Here is a 23,911-nt window from a genome sequence, read left to right on the forward strand (position 1 = left end):
AGGTTCACGAAGGATCGTTCGGTACCCATGCCAGTGGGAATGCAATGGTGAAAAAGCTGCTGAGAGCAAGTTATTATTGGATGACAATGGAGGCCCAATGTTTCAATTTCGTGCGGAAGTGTCATAAATGCCAGATTTATGCTGACAAGGTGCACTTACCTCCTAATTCGTTGAGCTTAATGTCGTCTCCATGACCGTTTGCTATGTGGGGCATTGATATGATCAGAAAGATTGAGCCTATGGCTTCGAATGGGCACATATTCATATTAGTGGCTATTGATTACTTCACCAAATGGGTGGAAGCAGCCTCTTATACGAATGTGACGAAGCAAGTCGTTGCCAGATTCCTCAAGAGAGACATCATTTGCAGATATGGGGTTCCCGAGAGAATTATTACTGATAATGGTTCTAATTTGAACAATAAGATGATGGCAGAACTGTGCCGGGAATTCAAGATTGAGCATCACAATTCTTCTCCCTATCGTCCGAAGATGAATGGGGCGGTTGAGGCAGCCAATAAGAATATAAAGAAGATTGTGCAGAAAATGGTGGTAACCTACAAAGTTTGGCATGAGATGTTGCCGTTTGCGTTGCATGGGTATCGAACATCGGTGCGCACATCTACTGGGGCAACGCCTTTCTCATTAGTATATGGAATGGAAGCGGTGTTACCGGTTGAGGTTCAGATTCCCTCTTTGAGAGTCCTGATGGACATGAAATTGCAAGAGGCAGAATGGGTAAGGACCCGGTATGAGGAACTGAGCCTGATTGAAGAGAAGAGGCTGGCAGCCATCTGTCATGGGCAGTTGTACCAGCAAAGAATGAAGCGTGCTTTTGACAAAAGGGTACGACCTCGGGTGTATCACGTGGGTGATATGGTGCTGAAAAGGATCCTTCCTCCTCAAAACGATCGAAGGGGCAAATGGACACCCAATTATGAAGGTCCATTCGTGGTCAAGAAGGTTTTCTCTGGTGGAGCCTTGTTGTTAACGACCATGGATGGCGAAGATTTCCCATCCCCTGTGAATGCGGACGCAGTTAAAAAATACTTCGTATAAAGAAACCCGCTGGACGAAAAGAACAAAATAGTCCAGGCAAAAATGGGCATCCCGGCGAACCAAAAAAAAACAGAAAGAAAAGGTTCGGGCAAAAATTAGGGATATGAAAAGAAAAACTGTACACCCGGCAAGTCGAAAACCTGAAAAGGCGACTTGGGCAAAAAGGGGTATCCCGGTGGACTGAAAACCCGAAAGGGCGGTCCAGGCAAAAGAGGGATTGAAACGAACAACTGCGTCTAGCATGATTGTTTTCGCTTTGGTTAAAGCATCATGGATAATACCCGGTAGGGATCAGTCGGAATCGTCTTGATCAGAAGGCAGAAAGCACGGAGAGTCTGAGGACATATGGGGTGTAACCGAGTTGGAACTCGATGAGATCACGGGTTTCACATTGCCATTAGGATAGATTTTTCCTTTTGTGCGCAATTACCTCTTTTCAGGAATTGCTTCCTTTGTATTGCTCATTCATGAGCCACACTTTTTCAATCAATAAAGTGCATATTCAGTCAAATAATTTTGTTTTTGTTTTTCATTACCGCTTTGATTGCAAAAACATCCGATTATTTTGATAAAGAATCTGTGCATTTTAAGACATACTGGTCCCTTCCAATGCATGCTTATAAGATTGAAAACTTGAAATCTTATTCGGAAGGTTGAGTGATCCAAGTGTTGAAATCTTGACGCGCCTGGGGCACAGTTTTATCTAACGATCTCTTTTGCAGGAACTGTTAGATATTTTCCCTCACTTGCAGGTTGTGATGTGGAAGCTTTTGACAAAGCAAATCCCCGTGGAGTCCGATCAGGGACGAATGAATGAAGGAATGACGAAAAGACGGCGAAACGTACGACGATCCTTGGAATTAATCAAGAAGACTCTTCAAAGTCGGAAGATTGAAAAATCTGTATAAGTCCCAGGAGTTCGCTCTCCGTCGAGTACGGAGCAGTTGGGAATACAAGATGATGGAGCAGAAAAGGTCCAGACGAGTCGGGATGTATATCCCCAAGCAGAGTCAGAAGGACCAACCCCCCAGCATATCCAAGGTCTGTGACTTCCCTAGCAGGGTCAGGATGGTTGTCCCCAGCAGGTTTCAGATCGATGCTTCCCCAGTCGCCAGGCCTGAAGGTGACAATTTCCCCAGTGGAAGTATCTGTGTGCGGTGGTTTCCCAAGCAGAGTCGGGATTGATATCCCCAACAAGTCAAAGACAGTTGTATCCCCACAGAGCGCTGGTGGTTCTATCCCTAGCAATTCCTCAAGCGGATCGGGTGCAAAGGAGGTTTTTCCCCAGCAAGGGTTGCCTTCTCCCAGCAGCAGCGTTATTCCCCAGCAGGGTGGAGATCGGAGTGTTGGCGAGTTCCTCAGCAGAGTGTCTCGAGCTCCTCAGAAGAGTCCCTTGAGGGGGATGCTTTTTATACATGCATCATGCAAATAGCATAGCATATTGCATAATAAATCGCGTAGCATTTCCATAATTATGGAGCATTACGCAGAAAAATCAATCATGCATCATATTGCAAGCATGAGCTAGTCTCAGACTGTGGTTACCGTTGGAGAAGTGGTTGCCTGAGGGTGAAAGTGTTGCTCTGAGGAGTTTGGCACCGTATTTTTATCAACAGTACTTCCCCAGTAGTGCGATACTGGAGGAAATTTTTCCGTCGGACAGAGATGGGAATGTTACGCGATCAGCGCGACTCAAGTCGTGGTTACCGTTTGAGGTTTGGTTTTGCCGGATGGTGAAGATGTTACTCTAAGGAGTTTAGTATCATGATGTCAGATCAACAATGTTCCCCAGCAGTGCGATACTGGAGGAAATTTTTCCGTCGAGCGGAGATGGAAATAAAATCAAAGGACGCTACGCGATCAGCGCGACGATCGGGGTTCAAACGGAGAAAAGGAAGTGTTGAGACATTTTCTGGATATCGGGGTTCAGTCGGAGAAAAGGAAATGTTGAGGCATTTTCTGGAGATCGGGGTCCAAATGGAGATTGGAGTTGAAGATTATATCCAGGATGAGGTCCGCAGGATTATCTTCTGTTCATGTGTCACCTTAGACTTTGGCAGATGCCAATGGAGGTCGTTATAGGTGTCTTCTGAAGAAGAGATGCACATGTTACCTTCCTTTTGTGAAGGTTTACCCTCTGATATGTCGCATTCAGAGCGGTGTTTGGTGTTATTTCCGATATTGCCAGCGGAATTATCACGAGAGATGGGAGAACGGGGTTCAAATGGAGAAAAGGAAATGTTGAGACATTTTCTGGAGATCGGGGTTCAAGTGGAGAAAGGGAAATGTTGCGACATTTTCTGGAGAATGGGGTTCACAATGACGATCACAAGTTATTGTCAGGCGACTGGGGTTCAAAATGGAGAATGAGGTCCATCAATTTGGCAAACAAGATATCGGGGTTCAAATGCAATGATCCGGGATCATTGGTGCTAAGAAAATTTCGGGGTTCAAGAAAAGCATTAAAAAGAGATGACAATCCCCAGCGGATGTGTGGTGTTCAGGCCATGGTTATCCATGTGTTACCATTTATTTTGGTATCCGGGTCGACGTTTCTGTTTCGGTGATCAGGTCGACTTTCTCCGTTCCAGACGGGTTCTTGTTTCGAGATTGTGTTTCTTCGCCGATTCTGACAGGCATTGTCAATTATTTTCCCATCAGAGTGCAAATTGTTCGTCTGTTCTTGGTATTCAATCACTCTTCATCCTGATCATCTGAAAGCCGAGGCTATTCATATTGACAGGTTCACAGTGGATTGAATAGGGGCAGCTGTAACACCTCAAAATTTGCCCTCCTCTCTTGGGACTAGCTTAACATATTGCATTTCATTTGTAGGTCATTAGGCATGGCATATTTCATATCATGTGGTTACATTGTGCAAATCATCCTCCTAGGTCTTGGTCAGAAGATAAGGGGTTGGAGATGCAAGCCTAGGGTTTCATTGGACTGATCATTAGCCATCTGAGGGTGGTGATTCAAATTAGGGTTTTATGATGCTCAAGGAGATTGGTCTTGGTCTTGGTTGAAATGATACATCATCATCATCATGGTTTTGTTATCATCCAGAAGATTCAAGTTCATGATCAGATACCTTGAGATTAGGGTTTTGACCTCTGGTCAACCCTAATCAGTTGTATTGGGGTCAATCAGGGCTTGTGAAGGAGATGGGGTCTACAATGGATATGGGGATCATTTCATGATTGTATTGAGCTTGTGGAAGCTAGGGTTTCATCCTTGAGCCATTTCATCAGGAGTTTGAGGCTCAACTTGATCAGTGCATTGCCAAATTCATCTATCAGTTGAAAAAGTCAATTGTGCCAACTGTGCTTGATTTTATGGATTTGGAGGTGGGAGAGAGTTGGATACACTTCATTCATGTCTAAACAAGTTTTATTTGACATTTCAAACATCAAGAATGAAGAAAATAAAATCAGGAGAAAAGTTGCCAAAGATAGAAAGTGACTTGTAATGAAAGTTTCCAAAAATGGAAAGTTTTTCACCACAAAATTACATGTCCAAAAAGGCTTCACACGAAATTTTGTTCAACATGAAAGTTGTAGATCTTGCTCTCACCTTTCCAAAAAGTCCAAGAACTTGAATTTCTCATGTATGGTTGACAAGTTATGGTCCAATCATTTTTCAAAAATGCCTAAATTCAAAGTGGCATAACTTTCACATGGAATGTCCAATTTGGGTGATCTTTCTTTGAGCATACCCCATTTCACATGTACTTTCATGATGCATAATCAAAATTCATCAAAAATGGTCAAGGCAAAAAGTCATTTTTTAAGTGACTTCTTTTGAATTTTTGGTGTGAACATGTGAATTTGAGATTTACAAGGCCTATGCATATGAAACCACTTCCAACACACTCCAAATAGCAAATATGACTTGTTGGAACTGTCATGGTACTGTTACATTGCCAATTTGAAAAGGTCATTTTTGGACTTTCACTTAAAATCACATTAACATTAATTCATCCAATTTTGTTAATTCTGATTAAGAGATGGATTAAGAAGTTGGTATAAAGCCTTAACTGTAACAGAATTGCTAATCACAATCACATTCTCCAAGATTGCAACAAACTTTTTCATCAAAACCTCTCAAATTCTTCAAAACTTCATCACACATTTTTCACAATTCTGATCCAAATCTTCATCAATCTTGTTCATTCTTCGTGGATCCATGCTCCATATACCTTGAGGAAGAACTGTTTTGCTGAATCCGTACCAAAAGCTTCAAGAACTTGGACTGTCCAAAGCTTGCACAACAATGGCAATTCCATGATTCTTGCACCTGAAGCATCTTTGAGCTAAAGCACGTGTTGCAATCACCTTCCATAGCAAGGATCTCCATCTGTTTCACCTTCTTGGAGCCAAAAACACACGAATTCTCATCTGCTTCATTCACAAGGTGATTTTTCGAAATTCTTCATCGCTCAAATTGTTATATGGCTTGTGTAGGTCTTTGATTGTAGATTAACATGATGCTCATAGTTTTTGATTTGGTTGAGAATTGTGAGAGAGATCTGAGATTGAAGTTTGATGCTCATTTCTTTTTTTGATCGATCCGGTTAACATGTTTAGAATTAGGTTAAAATAATTGGATATTCATGATGTGCGTGCTTTGCTGGTTCTAATGATGTATAGTTTGCTCATTTTGGTTGAGATTTGATGTTCATCATTTTCTGGAAACTCTGATGGTGTTCTTGAGCAAGAACGCGTGCCAGGCCATGTTTGATCTTCATTTCCTTTGCCTGCGTTTGAATAGTTGTTTCCCGCGCCTCCAAGCCAATGAGGAAGCGCCACTGAATTAAATTGAAACGGCCCCGTTTTGGTCATGCGTTTAAGAATTACGCTTTTGCCATTTTCAGCATTATTATTTCATTATTTCAATTTCTTTTTCATTTTCTATTTCAATTTCATCCATGATCTTTAGAAAAATCATAAATAATTCATCCTTTGTCCAAAATTTGTGAGGTTTTTTTCACCATGCTCCTTGTAATGTGTAGAATTTAATGGTGACTTTTGTGATTTTTGTGTACGTGTGAAAATTAAAAATGCCTAGGGTTTGATTGGATGTATGCAATTTGTACATGTCTTGCCTTTTCACTCATGAAATGATGATGTTTCCAAATAAATTCATAAACTTTTTTGTGCTTATTCTGGACTCTTGGATGGTGATTTTGATATGTGGTTTGCAATTTTTGGATCCCTGGATGTTGAGATATGAATTTTTGAATAGAGGTGTGACAATTTGTGTCACACCAAGCTTGATGAATTTCATGATTTTATTTTCCTTGCCTAGGGATGTTGGATTGAGCTAATTTTTTGCATGAATGAACATATGTATGTTGAGATGACATGTGAATTTTTCTAGATTTATTGATGGCATTTCCAATTTGATTGAAATTTTTCCCTCTGTTTGGTCATTTTGTTGATTGTTTGTGACACATGTTACCATTTGATTTGTGAAATTCTGGTCATTGATTGTATGAGTGTGAAATTTGACATGTGGATTGTAGACACATAATAGGTCATTTTGGTTTTGATCCCATTCATTTATCTTGTTGTGCCACTGTTTTATGATTTATGGAAGGTGATACTTGTTTGGATACCATGTGTTGGCTTGCTTGAACTTGTCTGAACTTCTTGATTTTCATTGACCTATTTCCCTTGATCCAAATGAGCTGAAATTTGATATGCTATTCATTGGATATGTTATGTTTAGACTTGAATTTTTGTGGAATTAATTGAATTGTTTTGGTATGGATTTGATGTTGATCATTCTGTTCGGTCTTTTGAAGTTGCAAATTGCATGTGGGATACCTTTTTGTGCATGAACTGATAATGGTGATGGATATGAGCATGGTACCAATTGAATTTGTTTCTAATTTGTTTAATTGTGATTTTGGATAGTTTTCACTTGCTGTTTTGATTTTTTCATCTCCTTTGGACCCTAGGCTTGGCCTAGTGGTCTTGTTTCTCATGTTTGGTTTGGATTTTCAGGTTGAGATGCAAATGGTTTAAGGAGATTGCTTCAAGTTAATTAAGTTGACTTGTGAACTGTTTATGATTAACATTGACTTTGTGTTGTAGGGTTTGATGCTTGAGTTTGAGCTCATGGCTTGCACTTGTGTGCATTAACTTGTGTTTGACTGTTCAGATTGACTTTTGCTGTTTACTGTTGGTTTGTCTGGTATACTGATGATACTTGATTGATTTCAGGTACATTAGTCACTTTAGTTCTTTAAGAACTTGATGTGCTGCTGCTTGGTTGTATAAACCAATTGAGGTAGAATCTCTTGTCTCCATGTAGTCTGGAAGACCTGGCTTGTTATTTAGCCAGGCAACTGTCTGAAGTCCTCCTTAAGAGGCGATGTTTGTGATTGTTTACTTTTGTCCCCAAGAAGGTAAAGACCTCTATGAGGCAATTGGCGGAACCCAAGGGATATGCAATCTATCCCCCGCTATTCTGTTGAGTCGTTCCTCTGCTCACACCACTGTGTTGATGCATTGGGACATTAACCCAAGATCTTGTACGTTTGTACAGTTGAGTCAGAGTCTTGAGTGTAGAAGGGTTCCTCCATTCTGGACCCACACTCCTTTGTCTGAAGCTCTCCCTGGCCAGGGATAAGAGCTGTGAAGTCTAATCTTCACTCACCTTTCATCTGCTTCACCCTGACTCTCAATGTCAGGGTTAAGAGCGAACACTACCCTGTACAGATGACTTGCCTCGGCAGTCCACCCTTGTTTGAGCCTCACTTGACTGGATATAGTGTGTGCTATGTGAATGTTTGTTTTATTTTTGATTGATGCTTGCATGCTTATTTTTCCTGGTTAGGATTAGCTTGTTGTGGTGCAAGTAGGTAGAAACCATAACATAGGGCAATGATGCATGATAACACTAGGCTCGAGTATAGCTCCCTAGTAGTGTGTCTCCCCTTGGTTTCTGGCTAGAATTTCTTTCCCGATCAGGGGAACTACGTCGCCCTGATCCTCATACCAGATGAGGTACGTAGGCAGGAGACCGTGCGAGGTCTCTCCGGGCACTTTTTTTCCTTTTTGTATGTGTTTGCTTGTTAACCCTCTTGTGTGTCAGGATATGGATGTAAGCCCAGCGATTGGCTGTCCGTATCCTGAGTGTGTTTGTTTGGTTCGGATGCTGATGTAAGTCCAGTGATTGGCATTCAGGCTCCATGTTTGCCTGTGTTTGTGTTTGCTTGTTTGGCGTGCGTGAGCCGAACTACGGCAGCTCTGATTCTCGTTCCAGACGAGATACGTAGGCATAGGATGCGATGTCCTAGCGAGTCCCCTCCTCTTTTACCCCACCTGTGTGGTCTTCAGTGTGTGTGTGTGATGTTTGTTTAGCAACCTTTTCTTTCTTTTAGAGCGTGGATCCCGTCGAGTACGACGGACGTGAGGGGTGCTAATACCTTCCCCTTGCGTAACCGACTCCCGTACCCTTTCTCTTTGGTCGCGAGACCATGCTTTTCCTAGGTTTACTCTGAGCGTTTCCTTTCCCTCTTTTAGGATAAATAACGCACGGTGGCGGCTCTGTGTTGTTTTTGTTTCAGCCCGCCGGTTGTTTTTCGTGGATGCGACACTTCATTGGGATAAATAAAATTCGGTGGCGACTCTGTTCGAACATAATTTTTTCCGCGACCATCGTGAGGAATCGTATTTTTCGAGATGCGACAGATGGCGACTCTGCTGGGGACTCATTGTTTCAAGCAAGAGAGAGTCAAGCCTAACTTAGTCAATTTGCTATGAATGTTAGAATACCTCTTTTTATTTTCTTCTGTATATCTTGATGTATTATTTATGCTATGTAATTTATTCTGCTATTATGTGGGGTGATCTATGGTGTTTGACACATGTTGTGAGATAAGCTCCGTACCCGAGCTTTGAGAAGAACTTAGAACCCGGAGTTGTGTAGTATTGAACCGGGGGGTGTACACCTCATTGGGACAATACGAGAACTCCACCTAGAGTAGATCTGTTCAGAATTTCCATCATAATATGGCTAGCCCATTATTGCGAGGAAACGTTGAACATGGTCAATGACTCTGGGAACCTCATCTTAAACTGAAGTCCGTCTTCATGATTGGCGATCGTGTAGTATTGAACCGAAGGGTGTACACCCTGTTCAAATAATACGAGGATCCCACTCAGAGTAGATTGATTCAGAATTTCCACTTCGATGTGGCTAGCCCATTATTGCGATGGAAGACTGAACTTGGTCCATGACTCTAAGTTCTTATCATGAAAACGAACAACCTTATGAGCCATCCTTTTGTGTGTGGGGTAGAGAACATAGAACCTCCGTATAGGGTGTACCATATGATACTCATGATATCCTGGATCCTAATTATACCTGCATTACATTTTCTTTGCATACAAATATAAAATTTCATGCATTCGCATTTCATCAGCATGGATTGCATATCATTTTCCAATACAAAAAAAAACTCATCTCGTCCTTTTGCCAATTACCAGCAGGCTGATTTCCTGGCACTCGTACTGAACCTTTGAGAGCTACTAAAAGACAAGGGATCATTGAGAACATAATCAAGTTGAGTTGAAAATGGATATGAACAACATGGAAGGAAAGGTAGACCAGATGTTGGAGGCTAGGCTAGCCCAATCAAAGAACAATTTTCAACATGGTGTCACAGAGAATGTTGGTTCCTCATCAGGCTTTACTGTGATTACCAACCCAATGTAGGACCCTCTGTATGACTATAATCCTCCACAAGTGAACATTCCTACTCAATCCCAGTTGATGCCATTGACCAATCCTGATGTTGAAAGGCTTCATGCCCTTGAGGAGAGAGTCCGAGCAATGGATGTAAATGACAATTTTAGGCTTGATATGTGCTTAGTACCAGGCCTAGTAATCCCCCCGAAATTCAAGTTACCCAACTTCGAGAAGTACAAAGGGGATAGTTGTCCAAGGCACCATTTGGTGATGTTCTTCCGAAAAATGGCATCACATACTCACGATGACAAGCTGATGATTCACTGTTTTCAAGACAGTTTGATTGGAGCATCGTTGAGCTGGTATATGAAATTGAAAAGAGGCCATATTCAGTCATGGGAAGACTTAGCCAATGCTTTTTTGAAGCAGTACAACTACAACTTGGACATGGCTCCAGACCGAAGGCAACTGCAAAGCTTATCCCAAAAGAGCAACGAATCTTTCAAAGGATATGCACAACGATGGGAGAATTGGCAGCCCAAGTGCAACCACCACTCTTGGATAAGGAATTGGTTGACTTGTTTATGGATACCTTACAAAGTCCTTACTTTGAAAGGGTGGTAGGCAATGCGTTATCAGACTTCGCCCACTTAGTGACAATTGGAGAACGCATCGAGAGTGCCCTAAAAAGCGGAAGAATCCAAGGCGCTTCGAGCAGCCAAGCTAGCGAGATAGAATCCCTCATAAATTCCCAAAAGGAAGAGGATGATGAAACTAATGCAGTCATAACAGATGTTAGGCAACCAACAACGTTGAGAGCACCATACCAGCAACCATGGTCTGCTCATTATGCAAACTGACGATCTCGTGGTCGAGGATATCAAAATCAGCCTTTGAACCAATCTAGGCCTCGAAACAATCTGGAAAGAAGGAATGCTCCTCTCGATCCAATTCATATGTCATACAGTCAACTTTTGCCATATCTGATTCAAAGTTCATTGGTGGATCCCAAGTCTCTCAGGCCATTGCCAGAACCATACCCACCTGGATATGACCCTGATGTGCAATGTGGATATCATGCCGGGTCAATAGGGCACTCGACCGAAGACTGCAATGCTTTCAAAGCCAAGGTTCAACAGTTGATTGACAAAAAGTACATATCTTTTCCAGACAGAAATTTGTTGGTGCACGTCAACCTCTCGTGTGAATAAGTTCGAAGACTTCAAGGGAGTATCTCATAAGGCCAATGGTTCAGACAGGAAGACATCCTTAACATTAGCAATCATTGGACTGATTTGTTTCCATTTGTATTTGTAATTTCTTTGTTGATTAAACGCTACTTGCTTTTAAATTTTATTGTCTTTAATGGTAATATTAATGAAGTAATGACGCATGTTTTGAACAAATTATCTCGCATTCGCTTATTTTTCTTCTCCTATATAAAAAATACATCCATGTTCTCTACCTCACCTCATTTATCAAACTGTTGTTTTAGCAAAATTGGAGGGAGGATGACGAAAATAAAATACCCATAATTGCTGACTGTATGCTTTCAGATAAGATCCTGCTGATGATATACAGGCATTGTTTCAAATTCCCAAACACTAGAGAAATAAGGGGTTAATCCGTAGTCAACCACTTTGAGCCTAGAAGTAGGAGTTTCTTTCGGATGAACAAACCCTTATGTTTAACCTGAGGCAGGGTAGTGTTCAGTTAATCTGACTATGCATTCAAATTAAAAGATGAAATATCCCGTTTGTGGATCAACTACATGACATTCTTCGCACACATCCTAAAGTGTCGAAGGAACCATGCAAAATCCAAATTTTATGTCTGTTGTTCTTCAATGACCAATGACTTGGTAGTCACAATTTCAAAAAAAAAAGTCTAAGAAAAAGCCCGCTAAGTCAGACATCCAAAAAGGAGACTTAGGCAAAACACTGGGGCAATACCGATGGATTGAAGCTTCAACAAGCGGTCCATGCAAAAGTTAGGGATCAAAAAATAATCAAAAGAGGTCACGAAAATCCTCAACAAAACCAAAACAAGATTCAGTGACCACCATACCAAAATCAAAGGGTCACCGACATCCAAAAAAAATGAAATAAGGTGGCTGCCATTTCAAGAGACCTTGAATCACCATCTTTATCCTTACACATTCAAAAAGATGAATGTGTATGTTGAATTAACTGAGCGTAGGATGGAAGTTTATCAAGAAGAAGGGTGGGTACAAAAATAATTTTGAGCCTCATATCCTTTGTTTCGATAACCATGAACCAGGCCACGTTACAACCCATAAAAGACCTAATTGAAGCAGGGTTTATTCTGAAAGCATACCACATCAAAGTTGCGTAAACTGACTCCTAAAGTTTTGCTAACCATCTACTTTGGTATAATCTTCTTGTTGTATCTTTCATATTGTTAAACCAACATTGCGCTTGGACTCATGGTCCATTCGCCACACACTATCACATCATTCAAATAAATGATTTTTCAAAACTTGCATGAGTATCGCATTAAAATTACCATTTCTGAACAAGCAATTTTAACTGCAAGTCAGTACCTGACGTCAGAGAAATTCCAACAATAAGGAACAATCAGAGGAACTTGAACATTCGTTGGTGCTGACCAGAATCAAGACTACCTCATAACCCACGAATCAGTGGCATGCCACCTAAACATCAGTTGATCATAGGATGATTACTCCGAGAATTGGTCAGTCTTGAACAGTCTCCGACATCTTATAATAAATGTGCAAGTCATTTCAAGAATCATTTGATCCAGAGTAAATCATCTCAAGACTCTATTAACTAGGGGCAGACCCCTTCAATGTTCAGTTAGGGTGAGTTAAGTCGCTTCAACGCTCATACCGGGGCAAGCTAACTCAAGAGCACAGAAAATTCAATCACTCCAGGAGTCGGATAACCAAGGATAAATCCTTTCATGGATCAAAATTTTGGGGCAAGCCATCTCCAAATTATGGTACAATTGCTTTTAAAATCCTTTCGAGGTAAACATTTTGCATAGACCCATCACATTGGGGCAAGTTGAGCCATACAGGAGCAAGTCATCTCCCTGACTTCAAACTGTTCAAGCGCAAGCTTTTTCACACGTCATCAACTGCAGAGTTCAAGATGAGTGTCGGGAATCATGCCATCACCCCCATCCAATAACCTTTTGGCAGACAGAAGCCTTTCCGCAAAGAACCTTCTCTTCCAATACCCACGCAGGGGCATTTTGAAAACCTGCAAATCATTGCATAAATCATCCTCATGCATTAATCATGTCACTTTTCTCTAGCATAAAACCATGCATATCATATCATTTATCGGGCCTAACCCCATAACATGAACCTGACATCAAAAATCCTTGAAACACAAAATCTGACACCAAAGCCCAACATCGCTTGGCAATTCAAAGTCCAGTTCCCGTTTGGCAAACCTTTTTCAAAGTCCAGTTCCCATCTGGCAATTTATTTCAAAGTCCAGTTCTCGTCCGGCAACTTATTTCAAAGTCCAGTTCCCGTCTGGCAATTTATTTCAAAGCCCAGTTCCCGTCTGGCAATTTATTTCAAAGCCCAGTTTCCGTCTGGCAATTTATTTCAAAGCCCAGTTCCCGTCTGGCAATTCATTTCAAAGTCCAGTTCCCGTCTGGCAATTTATTTCAAAGCCCAGTTCCCGTCTGGCAATTTATTTCAAAGCCCAGTTCCCGTCTGGCAATTTATTTCAAAGTCCAGTTCTCGTCTGGCAACTTATTCCAAAGTCCAGTTCCCGTCTGGCGAACTATATCAAAAATTAGTTTTCGTACGACAAATCATTTGCCAAATACCAGTTCTCGTTTGGTAAATTATCTCTTAATACCAGTTCTCATCTGGTAGGTCACTTATTTCGATACCAGTTCTCATCTGGTAGTCAACTATTTTCCCCAGTTCTCGTCTGGTAGCCCACTTTAAAAGTCAGTTCCCGTCTGACAAACAAAAACAAAGTCAGTCTCGTCTGACATGTCATTTATTTTCACCAGTTCTCGTCTGGTGACATATCCTTCAAGTTCTGTTCTCATCTGACAGTTCAATATTGTTCACCAATTCTCATTTTGCAATTCCTATTTAAAGTCCAACCTCATTGACAATCAAGAATAAAACCCTACAAAAACATCCAATTACCCAATTGCATTCCCACATGCATCACATACATCATTTCATGCATAATTTTCCTGCCAAACAGGAAGATTCAAAAAAAAAACATAGTCCTATCAATCATCAGCATACCCATGCATAAGCACTCCTGTCAAAACGGAAATTTCATAAAAAATGAACAAAATTACTCACATTCATACATACACATCCTAAATATCCCCAACAATTGCATCCCTTCATGCATCTAATGCATCATCCCATGCATGGCATTGCCACCCAAAGTGAAACATCATACAAACATAAAATATCAAGATCCAGGGTCGTCCATATGTATCTTGGACTTTCCTAATTTAATTCAATAGAGTTATTACCCTGCATGTGCTCGTGGAATTATTTCCCAGCCAGTCATTCTTCAAACTTTGTGATTAATAATGATATTCCCCAACATCTTTGCTATCATTGCTCCCCAAGCAGAGGTTACCCTAAAAAGTCTCTTATGAGCTTTTCCACTGCAAAGCATTTATAGTAAATCTCCTCCAAAAGGAGTCTTGTCTAAACATTTCCCCCAACAGATAAACATATGAGATACTGCTTCATTTATATGGAGAATCTCAGTTGTCTGTTTGAGATGTTGCTTCATCAATATGAAGAGTCTCATTCAGTTTTTAGAGATACTGCTCTAATATCCTCGAAGAGTCTTAGATTTAATTAAGGTATCATTCCCTTGTTCGGAATATCTTAATTCTATCAGATAAGATGCTGCTTCGACTCGATACAGAGAATCTCATTTCTGCTGTTTGAGATGCTGTTTCATCAATATGAAGAGTCTCATTCATTTTTAGAGATACTGCTCTAGTATCCTCGGAGAATCTTAGATACGATTGAGGTATCATTCCCTTGTCGAAATATTTCAATTATATCATATAAGGTACTGCTTCGTTGATCCTCAGAGAATCTCGTGCGTTCAAATCAAGACACTGTTCTGCTAATTATCATAAAGTCTTAGATACAGTTGAGGTATCATTCCATTATTGGAATATCTTGGTTATGACATCCAAGATACTGTTCTGACGATTCCCAGAGAGTCTTGACTGTTTCATTTTACCTTCTAATAACTTTTTCTTACTGTATTTCTCACTGCATTTTCTTTCTGCATTTCTCCCTTGCATTTCAAAGGACAAAATTTGGGTCTTTTCGTATTTAATTACCTTCCACCATGAATGTATGAAGACTGTTGTCATCCTTACCTTCTGGTTCAAGGCAATTAAATAGGGGCAGCTGTCATACCCCAATTTTGTCCGGGCATATTTAAATTGTCATGGAATTGATTTCATTTTTATTTTTGCATCATATGCATAGCATAACATACATTTGCATCATGAATAATACCTAAAATGTCAGTCAGAATGAACTTATTCGAGAATACAGACAAATCGGTTAAATTGCTTCTCAAGAATTTAACCGGTGCAAAATTATTTCAAAATTTGAGGAAAGACTGTATTTTTTATAAGTATATTTTGTCTTGACAATTTTAATATAGTTGATTTAATTTTCCGAGTAAACTTATGCTCGTTTTCCATTTTCTAATTAGTAATATTTTTGGTTAGTTATTTAAATTAAAGTAATTAGAATATATTTAAATTAAATATTAATTAAATTTTCTTATAATTTCATTTTCTTAAATCAACAATAATTGTTTGAAAAAATATATATATTGAGTACATTGGATTCCATGGACAGCTGTCTTTCACAGTACAAAATAAAAAAATATAACAATAAACGTCTCTCTTCACTCTCCTCACGAGACCACTCATTACACACACCACTCTCAACAAATTCATTCACTATCTCTCTCTCACCACTCAGACTCTCTCTATTAACCAACAAACAAAAACTTTTTCCAGGATTCATCTCTCTATCTCAGAAAATCTTCTTTATCTTTCTCCAAATTCTCTCTCACCATCAAAGCACCTCCGACCCACCTCCACAAAATCTCCACATGCGCCGCTAAACCACCCTTTGCCGTCAAACCCTTAAACTCACCCTCTTCACCGTTAACCCTCCGACGAATCCCAAAACCACAACCTCAAACGACCGCCGTTTCTTTTCCAATCCTTTCACAACCGCCGTCCTATTCACCGCACATCCGACCACTCACCGTGGCAGAATCTTGTCGGTGATAGCTCAACCTTCCATCATCAATACTGTTCACAACATCACAACACGGGTCCGTCACCGTCATCTGGGACAACGACACGCAAACGACCGTCAAAACCATGACCTCACGCATTCGCCGTTGATCTTCTTCCACCAAACCGAAAACAACTCAGTGGTGCCATAGGATATCAAACAAGGACGATGCCACTTGCTTCAATTTTGTTTTGGACAATTTCAAGTTAGAGGGTTTTCTTTGATCGGTTCGCTGCTGGTTTTTGTTTGGTTGTTTATGCAGGTAAGGGTTCTGTTAAGACTCGGAACGGAAAGATCCAGATTCGCTTCATCAACGGTGCTGCATTCGGTAATATCTCGAACCGAAAACACTGATTACGAATGGTTCCATAGTTTGATGCTATTTTAGTTATTGAATCATGTGTACAACTCAAAAATTAGTTTCGATATTTTGATTGCATTACGTGTCGGCTTTACTGCAGAAGTTTATTTTGATTCCATATGTTTCATGACAGAATGTGTTTCGGAATAAGGGTTGGATTTATGTCGACATTGCAGTAGTCCTGTAAACAATTAAGTTGTTCTTATTGTGGGCACCTTATCATGTTAGAAATTCTGCTGCTAAAATTTTTTCATTTTATGAATGGTTCACATAAGGCTTTGGTTTATTAAGTATTTGTTGTGGCACTGCTACCGTTATGTTTCTCGGACGGGTGGTTATGAATATCATGGTGATTCTCTTTTCTTCCTTCCTTATTCCACTTTTCTTTTTATCTTGTTTATGCTTTCACGTTTAAGGTTAGTTTTGTATAAAGTAAAATTTGAAAGTTAATTGTCAAGTTATGTTATTAGGACATTATCTCATATTATGGTTAACTTGATTTTTTATTTTGGCATGCTGTTAGAATATAGGTGTATTTTGTTTCTACATAGATAACAATTATGCATCTTGGTGGGCTAGAATACCGCCGGTGATTATAAAACAGTTGGATATGTAAATATAAATAAAACCGTTGGATATGTAAATATAAATAATTTTTTTTTGATATATGAATGTAATTTTATGTTTTTATACCATTTTACCTCGTCGCTATAAATCGGATTTTAATTTGCGGGTTCGATAATGTTATGTCGTTATACCGCCAAAGTCTCAATAAATCAAAGGAATATTTCACCGTGTTTTCATCTTTACATACGACGTTTCAAATTGTCGCAATGTATAAACCGGTTCATGAGCACATTCTAACCGACTCGATCCGATTATTTTTTTGTAAATCAACATTATCATATATTTTCATTCTTTTAATTAAATTAGTCAATTAATTTAAATTTTGTCTAATTAATTAATTACTATTAATTAATGTTAATTAACATGATTATTTGAGTTTAAATAAATGATTTTTGCTAATTAAATTTAATTAAGTTAATTAATTGATTCATTCAAACCTTAAGAACTTAATTTGGTTAATTAGAAATTTATTGATTTGTTTCATTCCAAATCACCATCAATCTAAACCAATTTCAAAAAGCACAAATCACATATCTCGATTAAAAGTCGAGCCCATTTTTAAAACACCCTTGTAAGTCGATTGCTCTTCGCATCGCCATCAACCTCACATAGCTTACTCTTGGGCTTTCTTACAATGAGACCTACTTGGTTATTGATTAATCGAGTAGATGAATAATACACCAAATAAAAATCATTCCATTCATAAACATAAATTCAAATCATTTTTTCAAACCATTCAATTTCAAACATAACTTGGGATGAAAAGGAGATAGTAAGTGTACGCTTCACTATTTCTCAACTACTCGAATAATTGGCGTATGCCATATTGCGCGAGTTCTTGTCACCCGATTAAATCTTAAACCACACAATTTCAAATCACATTTCAAAATCAAATATAATTCCCGAATTCAAATTATTCAAACCATAACATTTCAAATCATAATATTTCAAATCATTTCTACAAATCCTAAATCTTTTTAATTCCACATTTCAGATGAAAAGGAGAATAGTGAGCATCCGCTTCATTATCTCTCGATTATTCGAATAATTGGCGTACGCCATATTGCTCAAATCTTCGTCATCAAATTAAAGCCTATCAAAATACAAATTATTTTCACAAATCGAATATGACATCCAAACATTACTTTTACAATTTAAACTTTGGATGATAAAAGATGAAAGGCGTACGCCTCGCCATCTCTCGATTATTTGAATAATTGGCGAACGCCATATTGCACAAATTATCGATTTCCGACTAAAACATGCTAAATAAACTTGGATAAAGGAATAAGTGGCGTACGCCTCATTATCCTTTGAATAAGCAAGTAGGGGGCGTACGCCTCACTACCGTGCATATTCAACATCCACAAACAAACTTTCAAAATAATTCGAACGAAAAAGGAATAGAAGGCGGACGCCTTATTACTCCTCGAAAGAATTGGACGATTGGTGAACACCACATTGCTCAACCTTTCGTCGTTCTCCAAAAACATCTCAAACAAATCTAACTAACTTCTCGCCCCCGAGCGATCGAAACCGATCAAACCCAAACACATCAAATCAACTCGTCACCCCCGCGTGACCAAAACCTCTTCAAAAGAACACTGTCAATCCTTTCTAATGCGCATAACAAACCAGTGCTTAAGCCTCCGCCGAGAGTAGACGAGCCAGCGTTTAGCCTTTAGAACGCCGACCTACACAGTCGTTCATCAAACAAAACACACCAAAACCGTAGTTGCCCGAACTACGAATGCTCTGATTTCCTTATTACACCATAAGGATACGTAGGCAGGAGATTGCTGTATCTTCGCGAGCACACTAATAAAAAACCTCCCCGTTCTCCTCCTGAGGTCTTCACCCATATCTATCATCAACTCTAATTACTCGAAGAAAGCAAATAACATTTAACTAACATTCAAATAGCAAATTAGACTAAAAGGTTCCCGTTGAGTACAACGGACGTGAGGGGTGCTAATACCTTCCCCTTGCGTAATCGACTCCCGAACCCGAATATGGTTGCGACGACCATTATTCTATTTTCTAAAAAGGTTTTATCGATATTTTCCTATTCCTTCATTGGGATAAATAAAATTCGGTGGCGACTCTGTTCGAACATAATTTTTTCCGCGACCATCGTGAGGAATCGTATTTTTCGAGATGCGACACATCTTCTCATAGACATCTGGGCCCTCAGACGACTCAGAATGATAAATGGTGTCGTCTACCCTGGGCATGGTATGCACGACAGGAGGAGGAACAGCAAGGACCGGGCTAGATGACGGCAGAGAAGCAAAAGTGGGGGCAGGACCCTCAGGCATAAAGTTAGGAGACATCCCCCACGGGAACCCGGTTGGCATGGCTGTCGGAGCAAAGTGTGCACTGGCAGCAGGCACAGTTGTAGAGACGATCTCAGAGATAACTGTCCTCTGGGGAGGAGTTGAAGATGTTGGAGAAGATTGGCTTTGGGCAGCCATGAATGACTCCATTAGGGCAGTCAATCTGGCTACTTCCTCCTTGAGTTCTCGGTTCTCTTGCTCTAGATGATCCATCAGTCTTGCAGAGTTGGCTCTAGTGTCATACCGGTGAGTCAGCTTGTCTTCAAAATAAATGAAGAGCACAGAATTAGACCACAGGACAAGAAGCCAGAAACAAAACCTGCTTATGCACATGACGCATGCAATGCTTGTGCACTTTTATATTTTAAAGGAACTCTAGGGTTTTATTTGCAAATTTGGCATCATTTAACATTTATCACATATAGAAATATCTCATAAAATAATATCAGGGGAAAAGAAGTACAACATTGTCAATCATGTACAAGAGGAAAGGAAAATAATCATCCTATGGATCCCTAGAAACAATCATCTAAGGCTCGGGACACAGGAAGATAAGATGCACGAAGCCTCTTTACTTCCTCCTCATAGGCTGCCTCCATATCTGCCTTCTCTTTGGCGAGTCGGTCGTACTTCCTCTTCCAAAATCGGGAAGACTGAGGAAGTAGAGAAGTCCATGCATCATTAGGATCATCAATAACCTGATGCTCAAGGAACTCTATCAAAGCGTCCTTCTCCTTAATCTGTTGAATCAACTCTTCCCTTTCACGGATCCAGGCACGTGATAGGTCTTCGTCTCTCGAATCCTCTACTCCTTGATTAGGGAGGGTTGAAGGCCCAGCCACAATCATAAGTGTAGGTCTCGGATACTCGTAAGGCATGAGATACTCAGACGCTCTCTTCCTTACCCAAGCAGTGTAAGGCTATAAAGTGATGCAATTCTTAGGACCCAACTCCTTCCTTCCTTTCTTATGAATCTTACGCCAAGCGCGGACCATCCTAGCTTTCAAGCCTTGAGGATCTTTACCCTCCTGAAAGAACACACCCTCTAACAAAATGTTATTAGGTTTATCCTTTAGGGTGAACCCAAGCTGACGACGTGCCAAAACAGGGTTGTAGTTAATCCCACCACATGTACCAAGAAGAGGTACATTGGAGAATTCACCATAAGAGTCGATAATCTGCACACCATCATACACACGGTTGTACCAAGAGATATCATCATTAGTGAGAGACATAAGTCTCGTGGACCACCGTAGACATCCCTTGTTCTCCTTGAAAGCGACCGTCTGAGGTAAGTGAGAAATAAACCACTTATACAACAGAGGCAAACAACACACAATGGCGCCACCACCCTTTGCATTCCTCATATGCAAAGAGAAATAGGTATCACCCAACAGAGTTGGAACGGGATTAAGAGCAGAAAAAATCCTAATAGCGTTCATATCCACAAACTTGTCGATGTTGGGGAACAATACTAACCCATAGATGAGAAGTACAAATATGGCCTCAAAGGCGTCCTCACTCATGGCCTTCCCGTAAACAGTAGCTTGAGCAATAAGGAACTCAGAAGGGAGACCTCGAATTCCACCTTTGGTAGTCATATGAGCACCAACCAGAGATTCGTCTATGTGTAACATGTCCGCTACCTCTTGAGAAGTAGGAATACTCTCCAAGCCACTGAACGACAACTGATCCAGGATAGGTATACCCACTAGATAAGCATACTCCTCAAGGGTAGGCAAAAGCTGAAAGTCCGGAAACGAGAAGCAACGGTACAGAGGATCATAAAACTGCACCAATACGCTCATCAATCCTTCGTCCACTTGAGTAGTCAGAAGAGGAAGAAGCTTCCCAAAACGAGCTTTGAAACCCAAGGGATCTAATACATAGGATGTCAGATTCCTTAACTCTTTCAAATCTGGTTGTCTGAAGCTGTACTTCTTTGTATTCCTTCTTTGTCTTTCCATGTCTGAAAATTTTGCAAATAAACCCCTTAAGTTCCTTGAAAATCTTCTTCATTAATGATGATATGGATGCAAATGGGTGCATGAATGCATGAATGCATGAATGCAACAATCACACTCAAGGATCAAGCAAAGCACACCAAACAAAGGTCATGGGATGGATCATATTATCCTCAATATCAATCATCCATTTTGGTGGATTATGGTTTACACCTTATCAACACCCAAGTTCCATTGATATTAAGGATACATGAACGGATCAACCATGAATCAAGGGTTTGTTACAAGTCACGAGCATGGAGTTTAGGTTAAGAACCACCCAAAGGGAGTGTACTAGGGTTTAAACCTGCCAAACATGTTCTACAAGAGGTTCTCATAGTCATCATCCCATCTTTTGGATATTATCGGAGAAACGACTACTCGTATTCCAAAAATATTCTCAAGAGAGACTCTTATGAGTGCAGTATCGCGTAACAATCGTATCAAATCTTACACTTGAACGACCTTCGCACTACATCCTAAGAATAGGCCAAGATGGGCTTGGTAAACTAAGGTCCTTGGCTTCTAAGGTCTATATTGGAAAGAGTAACGTCTAACCACAACTTACTTGTGTGACATTATTGATCCCAACATGACCTCCACCAAGTGAATGGACTTGCAAGTCAACTTGCTAAGGAATAACTCCACACAAGTCAACAAGACTATGCCATTCTCCTATCCTAAGTGCACTCGAGTCCGGGTATAGAACTCATCTCACAAAGATCACCAAGCATACAAGGAATTAATATCAAGCAAATCAATCATTACACACAATACAGTAATCCCAAATTGCACAAAAAATATGTCACAAAACAATACAATACAACAAGCATGAAAAGTTGGGAAAACCCACTAGGTTTTATCCCCAGTAGAGTCGCCACTTTTCTGTAGCGGGGTATTCGTTACCATAAGAAATATTGACTAAATCCAAGGTAAATCATACAAGTCGAGTCGCCACCGCACTTCTATTTATCCAAAGGAATGGTTAGAAAGCGAACAAAAACCTAATAGTTTTAACAAAAACTAGTAAAAGAAACAAAGATCTGGGTAAGGGGGTTGGTTATGCAATGGGAAGGTGTTAGGCACCCAAAACATCCTAGGTACTCCTAGGGAGCCCTTTTCATACTTGTTGCAAAGGTTGTTGTTGTGTGACAAATTTATTTGTGCAAACATGATCAAAGAGATGAGGAAAGAATGTACAAGTTTATTTACATTTTGTGTTTGAATGGATAAACCCATTGCCTACGTACCATCTTATAAAAAGATTAGGATCAAAACCTCGTAGTTCGGGGTAAAAATCTCAAAACAAGTTGGTGAATTAATTGGTCCAAAAGCCTTAAGGTCTTTTGTTATCAAAGGGAGAAAACTCAACCAAACCACAAATCCACCATGTGAGGATAGCTTCAACATGCTAGTGAGGGGTTAACCCTATAAAAAGCATGGAAGACTCATTGTCCATCACTAAGGATATAGGTGAGTATTACATCTTCCTCATGGATAACTCAAACCTAATAGCTAAAGGTTATGAAAAGTTGATTAAGGAGGTGGCCATTGGAACCACAAAAAGAAATTTGAATGGGTTATATTTACCAATTAGAAGTATATACAAAATGGTCAAGGTTGACTTAAAGATTCAATTCAAAATAAGTATTATAAAAAGAAAGTTTGAGAATCAAAAGCATAAGGCTTAAGTTGCTAATGTTGAAAACAAATGAAATGTTTGCACAAAAAGGTTTTGGCTTGGGTTAGAGTGGAGAGAAGAAGAAGAAGGGATAAGTCCTAAGCAAAAGCAAAAAGGTAAAGGGAAAGAAATGAACCACATAAGGAGTTCCTCTCTTGAGATCATATTGATGATCCAAGTAGCTCCCATCCTTTGGAATGAGCAATCACAAAGCATAAGCAATCAAACAAGTCTCATAAGAGATCCTCAATGTATCTTGTTTCTTTCACTTAGATGAACATGGCAATGGTCCTCCAATTAAGCTCAAATGGGAACTCCTAGCACAAAAGCACACATATCAAAAGTTCCATGAAGTAAAACAAGAATGGACAAGAGTGAGTTTAGAGATTTGGTCATTCTAACCCCTCTCCATCATTAAGATCCTTTTACTCCAATTTTGCATAAGGGAGGTCCTAGAAACTAAGTCCAATTCTCCATTTCTTTGCATAGGGAAAGTCCTAGAAACTAAGTCCATTTCTTTGCATTTGGTTCACCATAATCAAAACAAAACACAAGCAAAATAATATATACACAATTATGTGCTCAAGTGAGCAAGAGGCAAATGGCATTAACATAAACATGTGCTCAAATGAGCAAATAGAAAAGCAAATGGATAATATGTGCAAGAATAGTAAATTGCATAAAAGTAAATTGCATGAAGAAATTGCATAAAGTAAATGTTAATTGTCAATAGTTAGTGTTAGTAGTTAGTGTGCCATAAGGCAAATTTAGCGCTATGTTAAGCAATCGTAATTGGACTTATGTAGAAGTCACAACTATC

At 39.8% G+C, this 23,911-nt stretch overlaps 1 long non-coding RNA gene across 1 annotated transcript; it reads left to right on the plus strand.

The window, feature by feature from the left end:
- The first annotated feature begins 15,638 nt into the window (after positions 1-15,638).
- LOC127083890 (uncharacterized) lies at positions 15,639-16,950 on the plus strand. Its single transcript, XR_007788574.1, has 2 exons — positions 15,639-16,411; positions 16,578-16,950. It is a non-coding gene; the product is annotated as an uncharacterized LOC127083890 (long non-coding RNA).
- The last annotated feature ends 6,961 nt before the right edge of the window (positions 16,951-23,911 follow it).

This window comes from Lathyrus oleraceus, chromosome 5, assembly GCF_024323335.1.
Source record: "Lathyrus oleraceus cultivar Zhongwan6 chromosome 5, CAAS_Psat_ZW6_1.0, whole genome shotgun sequence".
Classification (NCBI taxonomy): domain Eukaryota; kingdom Viridiplantae; phylum Streptophyta; class Magnoliopsida; order Fabales; family Fabaceae; genus Lathyrus; species Lathyrus oleraceus.